The 19,952-nt window shown below is 41.6% G+C and overlaps 2 long non-coding RNA genes across 2 annotated transcripts in view; both read right to left on the minus strand.

Annotated features, from left to right (window-relative positions):
* Positions 1-6,436: 6,436 nt before the first annotated feature.
* Positions 6,437-11,067, minus strand: LOC119540935. Its single transcript, XR_005218127.1, has 3 exons — positions 11,028-11,067; positions 9,909-9,956; positions 6,437-6,526 (listed from the first exon to the last, which is right to left on the minus strand). It is a non-coding gene; the product is annotated as an uncharacterized LOC119540935 (long non-coding RNA).
* Positions 11,068-11,071: 4 nt separating this feature from the next.
* Positions 11,072-19,952, minus strand: part of LOC119540934 — a 108,237-nt gene continuing 99,356 nt past the window's right edge. Inside the window, exons 2-4 of the long non-coding RNA XR_005218126.1 lie at positions 18,368-18,568; positions 12,741-12,822; positions 11,072-11,243 (exon numbers count right to left, since the gene is read on the minus strand). This is a non-coding gene — a long non-coding RNA (uncharacterized LOC119540934). The remainder of the gene's footprint in view (positions 11,244-12,740; positions 12,823-18,367; positions 18,569-19,952) is intronic.

Genomic DNA, 19,952 nt, shown 5'->3' on the forward strand with positions numbered 1-19,952 from the left:
CCTTGACAATAAAAATACAGTTGATTAAAATTGGAACATTGAAGGAGAGGGGTGGAATGAGACCTAAGGGTAAAAGCGTATTAGTACCCTAACTTTATGAGGCAGAGGGCATGGGGAGAGGAAGGGAAAGTGGGAAATCATGAGAAAATTGTCTCTGACCAATGAAGTAACGAAGAAGGTATGAGTGGTCTCTGAACTTACTTGACTAGAGATTCATTTGTCCTATACCTTCTTATATGGAGACCAGTTTGAGAAATGTCAGACATGACAATATACTAAGTTGACTTCCACCTCTAACATTTGTGTCCCATTTCTCTCTTTTGGTTAGAGAGAATTTCATGATTCTCATGTTGAAAAAATGTGAGTACAGCTGACTTTTGTCTCTGTGCCACAGTTTTCCTCATCTGTAAATTGGATTAGTAATATTACTGCCTTCATAGGCTTATTGGGAGAGCTAAATTAGTGCAGAGTGCTTAGAATAATGCCTGGTAGGTGATAAGCCCTAAATATTATTGTTGTTATTGTTTATCTAAGATGCTTTATCTTTATTTTTTAATGCTCATTAATCATCAGGGCTCCAACCACACTATATTTAAGAAATATCCCTGAACCTTAACCTCTAGGTTAAGTACTTAATGATTAAAATATAAGCATCTAATTGTATGAGGAGAGCTCAGACTGCAAGAAATCCTAGAGAGTAAATATGTTTTACTAAAAAAAACTTTTTGCAGTGTAAATCATCACTATTAATGTATTTACTTTTCTTCTTAGTGACCTTATTTTCTTCAAACTATATTTCAGAACTCCAAATAATGACATGTAAGAATAAAACATCACAATCATTTCAAGCAAAAGAGCAGTAGGTAGTAGTTAGAGTGCCTAATTGTGAAGCACAAGACATTGGGTTCCACATTCTTCATGTTGCTGTCTTGCTGGGTTGCTTTAAAAAGGTGACTGTATAGCCTGTCTCCAAGGTTTTGTTTTTTCTGGTTCCTTCAATGTACAGAGTGGAGGACTTCAATTCCTCATGGGAACATTGTGAATTCAAAAAATAACATTTGTAAAACTTTCTTCATCTTAAGCCATGAATAAAAAAAAAAAATGTTTTTGAACTCAGCAATGATGGTACATGTACAAAGTAAAATTGAATGAAACATTTGTTTTCACTTTAGAGGTTGGAATTTGCAATTTAATACATAGGCATCTGTTTCCTAACATGCACACCTACAGCAAACTTGCTGCCATTAGCAGTGTATTAAAGTAGAAACAGAAGACGCAGCAAAATCCAACCTCAGTCACTTAGTAGCTGGGTGAGTTTAGGCAAGTTATTTTATTTCTATAAGGCTGTTACCTACCTTGTTGAGTTATCAAAAGGAGCCACAGTTCCCAGAACATAGTAGTCCCTAAGAAAATATCAAAAAGGCCACTCCCCATACAAACAATTTAGGAAGGCTCAGGGTTTTAAACCTAAAATGAATTTTAATGCTTTTGGGTGGGGAATTGTGCTGGTTTGAAACTGTTATGTACCCCAGAAAACACCATGTTCTTTTAATCCATTCTCATGGGTGAAGACCTATTGTAGGTGGGACCTTTTGGTTAGGTTGTTTCAATTGGGATGTGACCCAATTCAAGGGGGGGTCTTACTCCTTTACTGGAGCCCTTTATGAAAGGATAAAAGGCAGAAACACAAAGAGAGGGCAGAGATGAGAAATGCCCAGAGAAGCAAGAGAGGACCCACAGATGTTCAGAAGGAAACACCCAGAGATACTTGGATAGAGCCACTGAAACCAGCACCCAGGAGAGAAGGACCAGCAGACATCACAATGTTCCTTCCCAAGTGACAGAGGAACCCCAGAGGACAGCAGCCTTTCCTCAGAGAAGGTATCTTCCTCTTGATGTCTTAATTTGGACATTTTCATAGCCTTAGAACTATAAATTTGTGACCTAATAAATCCCCATTGAAAAAGCCAATTGATTTCTGGTATGTTGCATTTCAGCAGCTTTAACAAACTGAAACAGGCATGTATTCTCCAGTTGGCCACAATCTCCACCAGAGAGAATCACACATTTGCAAATGCATGTTCTAAGAAAGCTTTTGAGTTTGGCCCTGGGCCCTAGGTTCTGACCCCACTGTGCAAATGGATAAGTTCCCCAAAGGGGGAGTTAACCAAAAATAGAGATTTTTTTTCCATTCATTTAATAACAATTTCTTACGGGCTGACTGAGCAGAGCAAAGAAGAATGCTATAAACATACATAAAGCATGGTCTCTGTCAAAAAGGAGCTTTTCCAGTCAATGATTTTTTTTTCTGAAACTTAGAATTAAAATTACATAGTATATTTATTTATAACCAGGACAAATATGTGTAGAAAATTTAAAGGCATGTAAATACCAAAATATAATGAATTACTTAGTTCTGTCTTTCCTTTAACTCTTCTATCTTAATTCTTTTTCCTCTTTCTCCTAAAGCTTTAAAAGCTGAACTTTAATTTTTCATCTATGCTACTTCAGGTGTCAATTTTCTGTGTTAAAAAAAAATATGGTTTCACATGTATCAAAGCCAAATCACTCCCAGTAGCTTGTCTTAAAATGGAAGCTGTCTGTTATCTCAGTCTCTCCCTTATTTAGTTGTTGAATTAATTCCTCCAGAGGCTCTTTTGAGCGTCTTTCTTTCAAAATTCTATCTTCTTCTCTTTGGTTTGACAGAAAAAAAGAGGAAATTTCAACTATGGAGGCCCCACATTTCTCAGCGTGACTCTACTTTTCTATTGAGTGAGAACTATTTCTCCACATTTTTCTAAACCATGTCAACTCTCTTTCTCTCTTGGATTTCCTTATGACTATTGCAATTTTTTGCTTTGTTCCAGGCTGCTCATAGGTACAAGTACCATATTTTCCCTAATATATATTTAAAAAACAATGTTGAAAACTGCATCTAAACAATTTAACACATTTTATCCTAGATGAGTTTGTTCCTCACTATTAATTTCTAAATGAAGCAATCAAAGAAACAAAAACAAACACATTCAGTCCCTGCAATAATAATTGCAGTAACTTCAAATTTATACTTTGTTTTGACAGTCCTTTTAGAAAAAGATATAAATGTTATGTATTTATAATATTAAGCAATTTTAGAATAAAAAAAAAAAGGAAAATAACTAGACTCTATGGATATTTTCAGAAGACGCCATTAAAGAGAGAGTGGGCTCAGGGAAAGTATCCCGAGTCCTTAGGAGCCCCACCAGAAGGCTTCTCGGTTCTGCAGTATCCATTTACACAACTCAACTGTCCTGAGCATTTGACTGATTTTAACCAACTAGCATGAGTAACCCTACATTGTCATTATCCCCTGACTGGGCTTTACCCTAGCATTACATCTTGGTCTCCATCTTTCTCATCTCCCACCCATTCTCAGCACCTAACCCCCACTATTTGTTCACTGCTGCTCAGAAACCTGTCTGATTCCCCTCCATACTTTGGCTTTGCTGCAACTGACTCCAAGATTCCACCAACCTGGAAGCACAGATTTGGCAGTCCAGCAGACTCTGGGGTTATATTCATTTGGCTCAACTGCTTATTAAACTCTGTGATCTGGGGCAGCTTGCTGTGAAATTAACAATAATATATGTAAAGCACATAGTATAGTAACTGCAAGTTAACAATTAACAATTATGACTATTGAATCATTACATAGATCCTTTCTTACCTTCTTGTATATTGTAAAGTAGCCAAAAGGAAATGCCTGAAATTACTGAACTGCAACCCAGGTGCCTTGATCTCTGATAGATTGCATAATTATATAACCTTTATGTTGTCATTATAAAAACCTTGTGACTGGATCTGCTTTTTCCTGTTTTACATCTTTAGTCTTATGATCACAAAGACAGTCCCTAAGGCTTACTAATGAAGGAACTTGAGCCAACCCAGAACTCTCTCCAGTTCATAAACTATCTTACTAAACAAAGCTAGCATGTTATCAGTCTGTACAAGCTTAATAATTAGATCATCTCTAACTTCATCATCAAGCCTGCCCATCTTTTGATATTATAACACTATCAGAGTTACTATAGTTCAGGGAGACAGATTTTTAGGCCAATCTCTGCTGCATGCTTAGCAATAAACTCTCTCTTTGAAATGCTGGTATCAAAGATTGGCTGTCATGCACATCAGGCAGAGAACCCCTCATTTGATCTTTATCATTTTGGTGACTCTGGTGGTACAAGATCCCTAAGAAATCAGGAGTCTGACAGCCCAAAGTAGCCCCAGCAGTACAAGTAGGCACAGTGCAGTTACTAGACCAGCTAGTCTAGAGACTTGGCAATTGGGCTTTTCTTTTTTTCCTGCCCTGACAGCACTCCAGGCTTATCAGTGCCTTGAAGCTAACATCAAAGGTAGAAACAGTTTCCAGTTCCAGGTCCAGACATCTGACTGGTGAGTGGCTCACCAAGGTAAAAGTGGATCTGGAAGTTAGTAAGGAGGTTCAAGATCCCTAGACCTGGATTTTGCTGGGTTTAGCTCCTAGAGTGAGCCCCCTTGCTTGGACCTCTAAATCTTTTCTGCTTTCTGAGTACCATTCTGATGGGGTTCAGGGCCCTAACCTGAGTCTCTCTATTGAGTATACCCCTGAAATATAAGTAATCCAGCAGTTAATTGGTATTAAATATATTAAGTGTTGTCTAATTGTTAATTGGTGTGTACTGCATTTGTATTGTTCAGTTGTTCCTAATTGGTTAGTAATTATTTGAAACTCTTTAAATGGGAAATTCTAATTCTAACAGCATTCCTGAATGTAGCCCTTTGGGCTGTATTTTGAAAAATTGGGAAAGTCTTAATTTGTGAGCCTATGAAAAAGGAAAAATGGTTTATTTCTGTTGTACAGTCTGGCCACAATAAGATTTAGATCAGGAGAGAAATAGCCTGAAAATGGTTTTATAGAAAAGAACACTGTGTTACAGTTAAGAGTTCTGAAAAAAAAAAGGGGGGGGGGTGAGATGATGTATATTCAATCCTTTATTTGTCTCAAAATCATATTTCTTGTGGAAATATTAAACTTTCTTCACCTGGGGAATTCCTGATATTCTCAGAAGCATTAGGAAATCCCAATTTAATAAGTCAAGCCCTCAATCTTGGGGCTTGCCCTTAAGAAATATATTTCTGCAAAGGAGAAGCTAAGCCTACTTATAATTATGCCTAAGAGTCACCCCCAGAGAACCTCTTTTGTTGTTCAGATGTGAGCTCTTTCTCTCAGCCAACTGTGCAAATAAACTCACTACCCTCCCCACTACATGGGACATGAAGCCCTGGGGTGTAAGTCTCCCTGGCAACATGGGACATGACTCCCAGAGATAAGCCTGGCCCTGGCATCATGGGATTGAGAAAGCCTTCTTGACCAAAAGGGGGAAAAGAAATGAAACAATAAAATTGCAGTGGCTGAAAGATTTCAAATAGACTCAAGAGGTCATTCTGGAGGTTATTTTCATGCTTTATATAGATACTCCTTTTTTAGTTTCTGGTGTATTAGAATAGCTAGAAGGAAATACCTGAATCTGTAGAACTGTAATCCAGTAGATTCGATTCTTGTTAAGTGTATAACTATATAGCTTTTGTCAGATGGTTGTGAAAACCTTGTGATTAACACTCCCTTTACACAATATATAAAGACATATATATAAAATACTCATATATATGAGTAATAAAATAAAGACATATATCTATATATCTATATATTTATAGATCTATATAGATATATATATGGGGATAAGGGGTATGGGATGTTTGGGGTGTCCTTTTTTATTTTTATTTATTTTGGAGTAATGAAAATGTTCTAAAATTGATTGTGGTGATGAATGCACAACCATATGATGATACTGTGAGCCATTGATTATATACTTTGGATGGATTATATGGTGTGTGAATATATCTCAATAAAATTAAAAAGTACATTTCTGTGTTTCTGTTTATGTGTGGGTCTGCCTTTCTGTTTGTGCCTGGCTGTTCGGCCAATGTATATTTTCATACCTCTTGATGGTAATAGCAAATTAACAAAAAATTTTTAAAAGAGCTCTATTCGAATTGCTTAAAGATAAATAAACATGCATGTACACACAGACACACACACACACATTTTTAAATTAGTATTCCTGGAGTCCCAGAAATTAGGAAAGCTAAGCTTCTAGGACTTGTTTAAATTAATAAGCAGAATACTCAGACATTTACCAATTAATTTATAGGACCAATTAATTTACAGATGAAGGTCATGCCAAAATCTAGATAGACAAAACTATTTAGAAGAAAAACTGAAGAGAGAAAAATAAAATCCTTCCCACCTAAAACAGCAGTCAAATAAGCCCCAATAAGTGTTCTAGGCACCAGGGTTCAAGGCATTAGTACTTGTAATTACTGTAACCAAACCTGGACACTGGAAAGAAAGAGTCACCTGGAATTTCCTGAAGGCTGCAGGGGGCTGCCTCAGGAAAGGGCAAAGACTTTTCCAATTTCCTGGGTCACGTCTTTAAGGGAAATAGACCTGATAATTGGAAACAATTAAAAGGAGGTCATAAGAACTCTCAATATTAGGGCCACCTTATCAGTGTTAAATCTCACCACCCTCATTTGAAATCTTTAAAACCCAATTCAAGAGACCCTGCCTCATTCTTTCTGTTTTATCTGCCTCTGCCCCCAGGGGCTCATAAACTTTGGCTGTATGTGAATGAACCAATTAAGGCAGCTGTAGGGGAAAAGTTTGGTGCAGAAAGATGGGGTAGGATGGGTTTGGTTTAGAATTCTTTCTACTGGGCCTGGAGATTAGAAATGGTAGGCACAGAGGAAATGTTGCAGAATAAGCCATGTTTGTTCTGAGAGAATTCCGCAGTTTAATATTTCTTTCCCAATAATACCTGTGCAACACAGCCTTGGTAAACAAATGATTATTAAAACATAAATTCCAGACATTTGACTAGGTGAGTGGGTCATCTAGGTAAAAGTGGATCAGGAAGTTAGTATGGCAGTTCAAGTCCCCTGGACCTGGGTTTAAGGCCCTGGGTCCCACTTCCACTTTGCTCAGACATCTATACCTTTCTGTTTTCTGGGTACCAATCTGTATGGGGTTCAAGGCCCTCACCTGAATTTGTCTGTACAGGGTTTGAGGCCCTGACCTAAGTTGGTCTATTGAGGATAGTCCTGGAAAATAAGTAATCCAACAATCAGTTGGCATTTAATGAAATCAAGTAAGTGTATGTTGCCTATTTAACTATTAATTGGTGTATTACTTAGATATAGTAAGTATTCAATGCCTGTTTAATTATTAATTGGTGTGTTTGGTCTAGTTAATGATTGGTGTATTACATAAATACATAGTAAGTGTTAAGTGTCTGTTTAAATATATTAGCTGGTGTGTTACCACGTTTGTGTTTTTCAAGTGCTCTTAATCAGTTACCGGTTACAGAACTTCTTTAAAATGAGAAATTCTAATAGCATTTCTGAATATATACCTTTGGGCTGTACTTTGAAAAACTGGAAAGAGTTTAGTTACAAGCCTATGGAAAAAAGGTTTATTTCTGTAACACAGTCCGGCCTTAATATGATTTAGAATCAGGAGAAAAATGGCCTGGGAATGGCTCTATGGAAAAGAGCAGTGTATTAAAGTTACAACCGTTCTTCAAGAGAGCAGAAATGGGATGAGATTATGTATTTTCAATCCTTTGTCTCTCCTAGCAATCAGTGTTGATGAGAAAATGTAAAATTTTACCTGTAAAGATTAGTCAAGAAAAGAAAATGTCCTCCCTGATTCAAATCTGGAGGATCCAATATAACTTTTATTAATTCCTTCGTCTGCTCCACCTCTACCCCAAAACCAGGAGACCTATAAAATCAGGAAAGGAGGCAGCTGCACTACCTTCTCTTCCTCCTCCTCCTCTGTATCCCCCTTTATTGGTAAAAGAGCCAGAGTTAGAAATGTTCTGCACGTACTCAGTTTGGCCAGGGCTGCTCTCTAAAACCAGCAGCAGAGCCACTGGCAAAACTTCTACCCCTCCAACAAGTGCCTATAGGAGTAGACAACCAGGGAGGCCCAAGAGGATTTATATTATATTAATATTATATTATATTAATATTCAAAGCATACCAGAAAAGATGAAAAAGTAGCCACTTTATGAGTTTTATATTTCTACATTTCTGAGTCTTTTTTTTTAAATCTAACTTTCTATTTTTGTCTGTTTGTGTAATACCTATTTTTCTACCTCTGGATAGTAGTACCAAACTGGCAAACAAAAATTCATAAGAGAGCTCCCTTCAAATTGCTTAAAGATAAATAAGCACGTGTGTGTGTGTTTTACTACTCCTGGAGTCATAAAAAGAAAAAGCCCTCTAGGCACTAGGGTTCAAAGCCTTAGTTTTTATAATTACTGTAAACAAACTGGACATTGGAAAGAAACCACCCTCTGAAATTTCCCAAAAGCAGCAGAGGGCTGCCTTGGGAAATGGCAAAGACACAACTATAGGCAAAATAGATCTAATAATTGGAAACAATTAAAGAAGGGCATTGGAACTCTCATCACCACTAATATCACTGTAGGGGTCTAAAATCCCACACCCTCATCTAAAACTTTTCAAGCCAGGCTTCATTCTTTCTGTCTCATCTATCCCTGTCCCAGGGCCAACCAGCTAAGGCAGCTGTGGGGAAAGGGTTGGGTACAGAAAGACGGGGTAGGGTGGGCTTGGTTTAGAATTCTTTCTTCTGGGCCCGGAGATTAGAAATGGTAGGCACAGAGGAAATGTTGTGGACTAGGCCATGTTTGTTCTGAGAGAATTCCCCACTTAAGATCCTTTTTTTCCAGTAATACCTTTGCAATGGTAACCACAATAAACAAATCATTATTAAAATATAAACAGGCTTGGGATAGGGGTAATTGAATAACATCTAATTGACAAATTTCAGTAAGTAAAAGAAAATGTTCTTGAAAGCTAAGGAAAAGTATTCCTGGATTTATGCCTGGGACAAATTAAAAAACTGTTATATATTTTCCAGAATTTGATGCTCTTGACGTATCAAAGATTTTTTTTGTAACTTAAGGTATGTGGATATGTAAAGTATATTGAATGTGTTTTGTTAAAGAAAGGTGTGTAATTTTGTCTTTGAGAATGTGTAGGACAAAGACTGGGTGAATATGGGAAGTTGTACAAGTTCGTGGAAATGAATTTTGTTTGTCATAGTCAATGCAGACTAAAATTTGATAAGCTGGTCTAAGACAGTAAAGCTTTGTAAATGGCTAGGTTTAATGTGTAAGACAAGACCTGAATGGATATGGAAAGTTGTAGAAAGTTTGTGAAAGTGAATTCTGTTTGTCATCATCAATGCTGATCAAAAATTTGATAGGCTTGTAAATAATATTTTTAACAGCTTTTTTGTCAAAGTATGTATTCATACAAAACTGGAGTTTAGTTTTCTCTCTGTTAAACTAATGTGGATTTTTGGTCTGCTGTTAATGAAAGGTTAAAAAAAATTTTCTTAACCATTTGAGTATTCTGTCTAGAAGACAAATATTCCATGTTATATCAGAGTAATATTCTTCTTGATGCTTTTTATTTCAACCTGTTGCAAAAGATTTGTTCTTTCACCCTGTAATAGTGAGGTGCTAAAAATAGTTTAATATTTTGCTTGGGAAGTGTTTGGGAATCATTACAGAAATTAAAAGGGATTTTCAAGCCTGTTAGTTAAATTTGTATGGGTGATATGTTAATTCATATATTTAGAGGTTGTATAAAATTAATAAAAACCTGACAATGTTCTCACTGTCCATTTTATGTCCTACTACTGATCTACATGATGTTAGACAACAGTATGATGTTGCTGATCAGGGTTTTAGTTATCCTTAGAATAATGTTATATGTCACAGAAATGACAAAATTACCTTGTCAGTTGTCCCGGCCCGTGGGACGATCAACGGAAGCTCCAAGTCCTGTGAAGGAAGAATGGTATGGGACAAGAGACACGAAGAATGACAGCAAGACAGGTTTCTGATCAAGCTGCAAAATTTTATTGAGGAGGCTGAGCATATATACTCTAGGGTAGGATGGGGGTGGCTAGTAAGGATGGGTGGCGATCTAGGATTGGCTGCTGCTGTTGCTAGGGTGGAAGGCAGATGTAGGGGGATTGGCGGTTGCTGTTGCTGGGGTGGAAGGCAGATGTAGGGGGATTGGCAGTTGCTGTTGCTGGGGTGGAAGGCAGATGTAGGGTTAGTGCTTTTGGTGCGAACCGCTTCCGTAAAGAAGGCGGAGGGCAACCCAAGCTGTTGTTGCATCAGCCCTGGCGGCCATGTTTCTGACACTGCTGAAAAGTGGACTTCATGCATGCTACCTTAATCGCCCACAACATCTCCTCCCTTTGTTTTTCAAAAGGATGGAGGAAGAATGCTGATTGAGCATTCTTTTGGCATTAACCTGCTGGGGGAAGTAGAGGCCTCATTCCCCAAGTTGTTTGTGGCTCTGTTTTTCTGGGGAGGGGGATTTGTGCAGAGCAAACCCCTATGCAAATGAGGCATACTTCTCAAGGAGCTCGAAAATGGCCTTTAATTGTTTTGGCCCTCCTTTGCAGTGCTTTGCCTTGCACCCAGCGGTACCAATCAAGGCACATGCTTGAAGCATATTTTCGAGTTATATGCTGCTCCCGTAGGAGGGGGCCTTTCACCCGTAAGGGTGGGTAGCAGTTAGTTACTCTGGATTTATACCTTGGTCAGCGAGGTGAAGCCGGTGATAGTGCACTTGAATAGGCTTGCCTAGGGCAGAATCAATTTGGTCCTTTACTAGCTGTATTATTCTTTTGATGGCCCAAGGTGCAAAGGATATTATAAGGAGTATGGTTATTAAGGGGCCTAGTATAGGGAGGAGGTAAGGAAGGATTCCGTCGAACCCCCAGGAGGCACCTCCTTGGGTTTCCCATTCACATTTGCGGTTTGCAATTCCTTCCCTAAGTTTGGTCATGGAATCTTTAACTACGCCAGAATGGTCAGCGTAAAAGCAACATTCCTCACCTAGTGCAGCACAAAGCCCTCCTTGCTTAAGGAAAAGTAGATCTAAGCCTCTCCTGTTTTGGAGAACAACCTCCGATAAAGATGTAAGGGATTTCTCAAGATGGGTGATGGAGGTTTCAATGCGGGCCAAATCTTCGTCTATAGCAGCTCTTAGGTGGGAGAAGCCTTGGCATTGGAGAATGATAGAGGCGGTTCCGGTGCCTAGGTCAGCAATACCTAAAAGAGAGGCAATAGTGACAGCCGTGACAAGTTCTCTTTTGTTTCTTAGCAAGGTTGGAGGCTGCGCGTCCCAGTGTTGATAAAGGTCTTTTTCTTCATGGAAGAGGACACGGGGTAGCACAGCCACTAAGAGGCACATTTCCTTTGTTTCAGTGAGAGCTCTTGCTGATACGCAAGGAGTAAGTCCCGTGGAAGAGCACAGCCATTGTGCTCCTATTGGGGGAATATAGAATTTACCTTGCGATGGAAAGGACGACTGTGCACAGACCTTTTTTAAGGAGGGGGAAATGTTACCAATACAATGCCCAGAGTGGATAACGGATTGCATGGTGAGGCCGATTTTTGTTGTATTCCAAGGACATTGGGGAGGATTGTCTTCGTTAGAAATATTAAATGAGGTATTAAGGGCTACAGCGTCATAAAAAGGGGGGTTGACAGAGAAACATAGCCAACAACTGCGAGTAAGATTAGGCTGGGAGGAGTTTAGGGAGAGAAAGGTGGCTTGGAGCATTGACCAAAGTGAGTTATAGATTGGCTTAAGCTCTATGGAAGAGCTTGAGGGTGACAATGTTGGGTTGGTAGTAGAGGAAGAATCAGTGGAGATGGTAGTAGAGGAATAATTGGCGGGTTTGCGAGGAGGGGTAGTTGGGGGCGGGGGAGCGAGCACTACATTTGGCCCAATGGCGAATGGTTTTTGCTGTACCGCTTCCTTTTTTATTATGATAAGACTCCCTGGGTCGACTCCTTCCAAATAGACTCTGAAGCCCCAGGTTCGACCGATTAGCCAGGAGGGATCAGTAGGGAGCTGTACGGTGAGATTTAGTTTTTGACAATTATATTTATCGTAATAAGGATTGATGGAATGGTCACGGGGCTTGCAGCCAAAAGGGGCCCATTTTAAAGTTAGGTAATGATCAGGGGCGTAAGGCTTCCAAGTAGTGGCTAATGTTTCACACCCCCAGTATGCACAGTAGTATTGGTTGGGAGCATTGCAGTACTGTTTCCCGGGGTTTGAGGATGGGCACATGTAATATTGGGCCTGGTTAAGGCAAGGTGTGCCCTCCGGGAACAGGATTAGGTCACAGGCGTAAACAACGAAGGAAGGGCGTCCTGCGGTAACGTGGGTTTGCACAATCTTGGAATCTTCCCATCGTGCCAAGGTCCATTTCCAAGGCTGGTGGGGATTGGGACTGTGGATAGCGGTACCTGGGTCATTAAGCACACTCTGCAGGAGAAAATGTAAGGTGGCAACCTTAAATGGCAGTAGGCTTAACAAGGCCATACTAATAGGGGTTATAGGTTTCTTCTGTTAAGGAAAGCAAGCTAGCAGAGTGATGCACCCTACAACGCACAAGTACGTTATAGTGAGCAGGATTTTTTCTAATGGGTTCCAATGTTCTGGGGCAACAGCTGCCAATCCGGCTGCAAACAGCAAGACCAGAGAGCCAATTAGTAAGAGCCAATAGTTCATGTGGCCTCAGTGATGGGGCAAACCTGCAAGTTGGGCTTCTCTCGGTTGCCGGCTGCACATAGGTTGGGCGTGTTCTGGGCAGGCTACAGCAAAGTTGGTGACGTGCTGGAAGAGAGAAAGAAAAATTTTTTCTCAGGGAGGGGTTTGTTCCCTGGAAATGTTATTGTTAAAGGGAAGGGGGGATTTTGGGGCTTGTTCTGACAGTGGAGGATTAACATGTCTAATTAGTCTTTCTGGAAGCCAGCGAGGACCCTCTTTTTCTTGGTCATATATGCAAGCAGAGCCTCGTCCCCAGATGATAACGGGGTCGGGCCCGTTCCAGTTTGATGTTGAGGGGTCGCGCCACATAACGGTGGCTTGCTGTGTTTGTGTTTTGGGATGCCAGTGTCTATCAGCTGCAGAGTGTCCTTCATTATCCAGAGTTAGGAAATTAAGAACAAAAAGAGCATGATGTAAAAGATCTCGGGGGCGTTGTTTTGTGAGATTGAGAGTGCTATCAGCTAGGCGGCACAGGGCATTTTTTAGGGTGCGATGTGCTCGTTCTACTACTCCTTGCCCCTGGGGGTTATATGGTATTCCTGTAGTATGCTTGATTTGTAATTGTTGACAGAAGGTTTGAAAATTTTTGCCAGTGTATCCAGGTCCATTGTCTGTTTTAATGAGCTTAGGCTGGCCTAAGATGGTGAAACAATGTAGTAAATGAGAGATAACGTGTTTTGAAGCTTCTCCTGATTGTAGGCTAGCTTGAATGAATCCACTATATGTGTCAACACAAATGAATATATTTGAGTTGCCCAAAACTGGCAAAGTGGGTGACATCCATTTACCAGATTTCATTTGGGATGAGTCCTTTTGGATTGACTCCCAAGTGAGGGACTGGCAATTGGGTTACACAATTTTTGCAGGTTTTAACAATTTCCCTTGCTTGTTCTCTTGTAATATTGAATTTTAGGCGGAGAGTGTTGGCATTTAGGTGGTGTTGAGCATGGGCTTGGGAAGCTAAGGTTAGAGAATCGCAGAGATTGGGGCATATTAACTGAGTGGCAGCGTCTGCTAGCGCATTGCCTTCTGCAAGAGGACCCGGTAGATTTTGATGGGCACGGAGGTGCCCCACGAAGAAGGGGTGCTGTCATTTGAGAATTAGTTTTTGTAGCTGTGAGAATAAGGGGACTGCATTGGAGGAAGGTTTGATAAATGGAGTTGTTTCTAATAGCGGTATAGACTGGGCTATGTATGCGCTATCAGTGTATAAATTAAAAGGTTGGTTTTGAAGGTGGGAAAAAACCTGCAGGACTGCATAGAGCTCGACAAGTTGAGCTGAAGTATAGGGAGAGTGCACGGAAAATGCTTGACCCTGGATGACGTATGCTGCGATCCCATTTGCTGAACCATCAGTAAAGACTAAGGTAGCAGAGTCTATGGGTTTTGCTTTAGTGACCTTTGGGAAGGTGAATTGATGGATTTTGGTGAACTGAATTAATGGATCGTCGGGGTAATGGTTATCAATATTGCCTGGAAACGAAGAGCATGCGATAGCCCACTCGTCGTCGGTTTGGGAGAGCCAATGGATTTGATCTTGAGTGTACGGGACGATAAGGGAATCAGGGTCCTTTCCAAACAATTGGCGACTAGTTTGTCGGCCTTTAATTATGAGGGCAGCTATAAGAGAAATGTATGGCGAGAGCACTTTTGATGGAGTAGCGGGGAGGTGAACCCAGAGCAATGGGTGGCCTCGCCCATTTGGCTGTTTTAAATTGGATTGCCAGAAAACCCCTGTAGGTGTGTGAGTTGTAGCAAGAATTATAAAGATTAAAGGTTGGTGGTAATTTATTTGATAGCAAGTTTGACTTTGGATAGCTTGATTTATGATGGTAAGCGCTTGCATTGCCTCTGGAGTTACGCTTCGGGGAGAGGAGGGGTTTGCGTCTCCCTTTAAGATATTATTGAGTGGCAGAAGAGTTTCGGTGGGCAGTTTTAGGTAGGGGCGAAGCCATTGAATGTCCCCTAAAAGTTTTTGGAAGTCATTTAGCGTTAATAGATGGGAGGTTCGCAGTTGAATGCGGGGTGTTAAAACTTGCTGGTGCCAAAGCTCGAACCCCAGATAGGAAAAGGGGTCCGAAGTTTGCACCTTGTCAGGAGCTATTTGAAGACCTCTTGCTGTTAAATTTTTTAGAAGGTCTTGAAAACAAGAGTGTAAGTTGGACATGTTTGGACCTGCTAATAGGATATCATCCATGTAATGAAGGATGTAGATTTGTGGCCATAGGTGCCTGATGGGGTTAACAGCGTCTGCAACAAACTTTTGGCATAAAGTTGGACTATTGGCCATACCTTGTGGCAGGACCTTCCATTGAAATCGGGGCATACAGCCTTGAAAGTTGATTTGAGGAACACTAAAGGCGAAATGTTGCCTGTCTTCTGGGTGAAGCGGTATGGAAAAAAAACAATCCTTTAAATCTATAACTATTTTGTGAAAACCGATAGGGATAGCAACTGGCGAGCGGAGACCAGGTTGTAGCGCCCCCATGGGCACCATTGCTTTGTTCACAGCTCATAAATCCTGTAACAGTCTCCACTTGCCTGACCTTTTTTTTTATTACAAAAATGGGAGTGTTCCAAGGGGACTGAGTAGGCTCAATATGTCTGGCGTTAAGTTGTTCCTGTACTAACTCTATCGCTGCTAGGGTTTTTTCCTGAGTCAGGGGCCATTGATCAACCCATACTGGTTCTATGGATTTCCAGGAGATTTTTTCAGCATGGGGTACAGGGATGTCAACAGCCCTCAGGCTAAATTTTGGGAGAGCCCGAGTCCTGTTCTAGCTGTATTAGGTGTTATAGAGATGGGCTGTCTTATTCCTTGATTAGCTTTGCCTAGGCCTTTGCCAGGGAGAAAGTTCATTTTGAGCATTTGAGCAGTAACTGTATCACTAGGGCTGCACATAAAAACTTTCATTTGGGCTAAGACATCTCTACCCCAGAGATTAACGGGGAGATGGGGAATTATATATGGTATAACTGTACCAGTGTTGCCTTCTTCATCTTCCCAAGTTAGGGTTTGTGAGCTTTGTAGGGGATTTGTGGCTTGTCCTATTCCCTGTAAGTGGGTGGCAGCGGCCGTGAGAGGCCAGGATTTTGGCCAGTGGTTTGAGGATATAACTGTGGAATCAGCCCTGTGTCTAAGATTCCTTCAAATAGCTTGCCATTAAGTTTTAGTTTTAAGGTGGGCCGATTATGGGATATTGATTGCGCCCAAAAGATGTCGGAGGATCCAGGGCCCTCTGTGGGGCGCTGGAGTTTTCTGAAGTTGGAGTTGACATGCTGAATGGGGAGTATTATAAGTTGTGCTATTCGAGTGCCAGAGGGAATAGGGATAAGATTGTTTGAGGTGGCTGCGATTATTTGTATTTCACCTTTAAAGTCATTATCTAGTACACCTGGGATGACTTGGACTCCGCGCAGGGTGACACTAGCTCTCCCTAGAATGAGACCAAAGGTATTTGGGGGTAAAGGTCCATAGACTCCTGTAGGTATGAGGAGAGGGCTGGTTTCTGGGGTTAATATTGATTCGGAGGCGGTACAGAGGTCCATTCCTGCGCTTCCTGCTGTAGCTCTCCATAAGTCTGAGATATGGCAGCGTGGTTTGTGGTTGGGAGCGCAGGGACTGCAACTGGGGATGGTTGAACAAACCGTATTGCCCCTGGGTTCGTTCTGGTTGGGGCCTGGGGCCAGCCCCATTGGGAGTTTCCCTGGGGCTTAGGCTTAAGGGGTTGACCATTTATGTCTGTTCGAGAATGGCATTCAGACGCCCAATGGAACCCTCTCTTGCAGCGAGGGCAAATGGAGGGCGGCAATACGGGCTTGCTGGTAATGGGTGAGGGGGAATAGGCTTGTGGCTTGGGGCAGTTCTTTGAAAAATGGCCAGGCTGTTTGCAGTTATAGCATGTGGGGGGAGGTTTTGTTTTTGCTGTGAAATTTTGAAGGGCCGCGCCAATGGCTATTCCAAGAGTTTGAGTGGGCCCGATGCCAGAAGAGAGTTTTATGTAATTATTAAGATTGGTATTGCGAAAGGGGCGGATTGCTGCTTGGCAGGCAGCGTTGGCATTTTCATAGGCCAGGTGTTTAATGAAATCACTCTCGCTTTCACTGGCCCCAAATAGACGCTCAGCCATATTTTGCAAGCGGCTGAGGAAACCGGTATATGGTTCATCGGGTCCCTGTCTTAATTTAGCGAGAGAGACAGTGGCAGCACCCTTTTGTGGAAGTTTTTTCCATGCTCTAAGCGCGGCCGTTTGTATTTGTGCTAGGAGGCCTGGGGGGAATTGAGCTTGCTTGTCATTTCGATGGTAGGGGCTTTGACCTAAAAATTTGTTTAATGTCCATTTTTTAGAGGTGGCTTTACGGGCATTGCGGGTGGCATACCTTTTGCAGTGCTCTTCATAATCGGATTTCCACAACAGGAAATCGCCGCCGGACAAGGCAGCTCTGGCTAATTGGGACCAATTGTTAGGAGTGAGTTCCTTTTCACTGAGGCTTTCTAATAAGGTGAGCGTGAAGGGGGCGGTAGCGCCATAATCATTCACTGCCTTTTTTAATTTTTTGAAATATTTTAAACTGAGTTTTTTATATTTAGCTGTTGGGGTAGTACTAGCTTCCTCTTGCTCCTCTTCATCAGAACTGGGGGGGTTTGATTATTCCTCTTCCTCGCTTTCGCTACTAGAAGCGCCATTTTGGGAGCTAGCGGCGCCATTTTGGGAGCTAGCGGTGCCATTTTGGGTTTGACTACGTGTAACTGGAAAGGCGTAGGTGTGGTGAGCGCAATGGGGACGTGGTGAGTGGGCATTTTCCGGGAGTGCAAGGGCAGCAATCCTTTGAGTTGCCGACCGGAGGTCGGCGAGCAAATTGGCGGCTCACAGCCGCTCTTGATTAAAGGTTTCTTTAAAATTATCAGCGTGTAGCCGGAGATTTTCTGTGGCCTCTTCTAAAGCGTGGAACTGAGGCAGAGACGTGACTGGATAAAAACGAGGGCATGGATTGGGAAAATCAGGATTATAAGGGGGGGCTGAAATGGGGGAAGGGAATTGGTCTCAAAAGAGGAAGAGATTTTAGCCTCCAGTTTAGCCTCTGGGTTTTCCAAAAGGGGAGAGATTTTAGCCTCTGGTTCGATTTCGGGCTGATCGGCGATGGACTGGCCTGACTGATTGGGGTATTTGGCCTACTTTTGTTGGGGTCTTTGTTTAGGGGGTTTTCAGGCATATTAATAATTACTGAGCTGCATGCTGAAGCGGGACGAGAGCGTTCCCTTAAATCTTCCTCTCCTCTTTTGCAGAGTGTTTGAATGTCTGGGGAGGAAGAATGGACTCTTAGGATTTCATAAATTAGGTTCCAATAAGAAAAGGCAGTAACCGGGACCTTTTCAGGACCAAAGGTTCTGAAGTAGTCTTTTAGACAATCTCCGACTCTTAGCCAACATTGGTGGTCTATAGTGCCTTCCTGAGGGAACCAAGGGCAGGTTTTTAGTAGGAAATTGAAGAAGTGTGTGAGATCCTTTTTCTTAACTCTAGTTCCTCATGCCTTGAGCGATTGTTTGACCTGACTAACATATAATTCGTGTTGGGAAGTTGCTTGTCCCATGGTGGGGACGGGAGCCTACCTTTTTCTTTTCCTTTTCGCCAGCGCTGGTTGACTGCTGAACGGATCTGTCTCACGAGCGAGTTTCTTCGTGGCGATCCCGGGTGCGGTGAGTGTGAGAGCTCTCTTCTTTAGCGCGGCGTTCTATCCTTCACAAGGCTCGAGCCCCACGTTGGGCACCAGTTGTCCTGGCCCGTGGGACGATCAACGGAAGCTCCAAGTCCTGTGAAGGAAGAATGGTATGGGACAAGAGACACGAGGAATGACAGCAAGACAGGTTTCTGATCAAGCTGCAAAATTTTATTGAGGAGGCTGAGCATATATACTCTAGGGTAGGATGGGGGTGGCTAGTAAGGACGGGTGGCGATCTAGGATTGGCTGCTGCTGTTGCTAGGGTGGAAGGCAGATGTAGGGGGATTGGCGGTTGCTGTTGCTGGGGTGGAAGGCAGATGTAGGGGGATTGGCGGTTGCTGTTGCTGGGGTGGAAGGCAGATGTAGGGTTAGTGCTTTTGGCGCGAACCGCTTCCGTAAAGAAGGCGGAGGGCAACCCAAGCTGTTGTTGCATCAGCCCTGGTGGCCATGTTTCCGGCATTGCTGAAAAGTGGACTTCATGCATGCTACCTTAATCGCCCACAACAGTCAGTAACATTGTTTTGCTCTAATGCTTCTCTAAAAGTGTATGCAGTCGACTACAGATCAGAGCTTCATCTTCAAAAAAAGGGACATTGAAAAAGCAAGCAAGTCTATAAATTATGTTTCTATCCATTAATTAAATAACCCTAGTAAAGGTGGAAAGATGAGATGAAAAAAACTTCTGCTATGAACTGTCATTGATAATCTCAATATAAATTAATTGTAAAATGTTTTTTATTTCTGGAAATAGATTCATTCAGAAAATGCTCATGGGAATTACGGCCTAGATATTAAGCTCTTGCAGCAGTCACATGTGTTCTTGGGTTTTAGTTATTTTTAAGTTTTGAGGATCTTTTTTCCTTGGGTGCATGACCTGGTAACTCCCTGGAATTCTGAGTGTCTGTGTGACACCTAAGACTCAGAGTTGGAGTGCGCCAGCTCTGACGGTACTGAAGAGTAGTGTTACTCCACACAGCAACTGTTAAAGAAGCTGGAAAAGGGATCAGATTTCAATTGGAGATGTGAATGGTGCTGATCTTGTTAGGACTAAGGTGAATCAGAATACAGGGTAAAGGAAGATATTGTCAGTATTTTAGGACTTTAATTTCTGTGTGAAACCAAAGGAGGAGAGATTTATTTTATCCAAAATTTAAACTTTCTATAGCACACAATCTGACTTAACCTGTCTGGTCAGTTTATTTGAACAACATCGTTCTGATTTATTTGACATGGGATCTAGATTAAGAAAAGAGATCTTAGTATTCTATACAGGTCAGTGTAATACCCTGATGCATTTCAGAGTATTGGGATCATAAAATGAAAAAGTATTTGCAAGGCCCTTTCAGGGGACTGAGGAAGGAAAGCATGGAATTATTAAACTTCCCCACCTGGAAAATTTCTGCTATTCTCTAAAGCAATAGGGGCCCCTAATTTACTAATATTGTAATCAAAGAACTTTTACAAATCTCAATCTA

This window comes from Choloepus didactylus, chromosome 7, assembly GCF_015220235.1.
Source record: "Choloepus didactylus isolate mChoDid1 chromosome 7, mChoDid1.pri, whole genome shotgun sequence".
In the NCBI taxonomy this organism is placed as follows: Eukaryota; Metazoa; Chordata; class Mammalia; order Pilosa; family Megalonychidae; genus Choloepus; species Choloepus didactylus.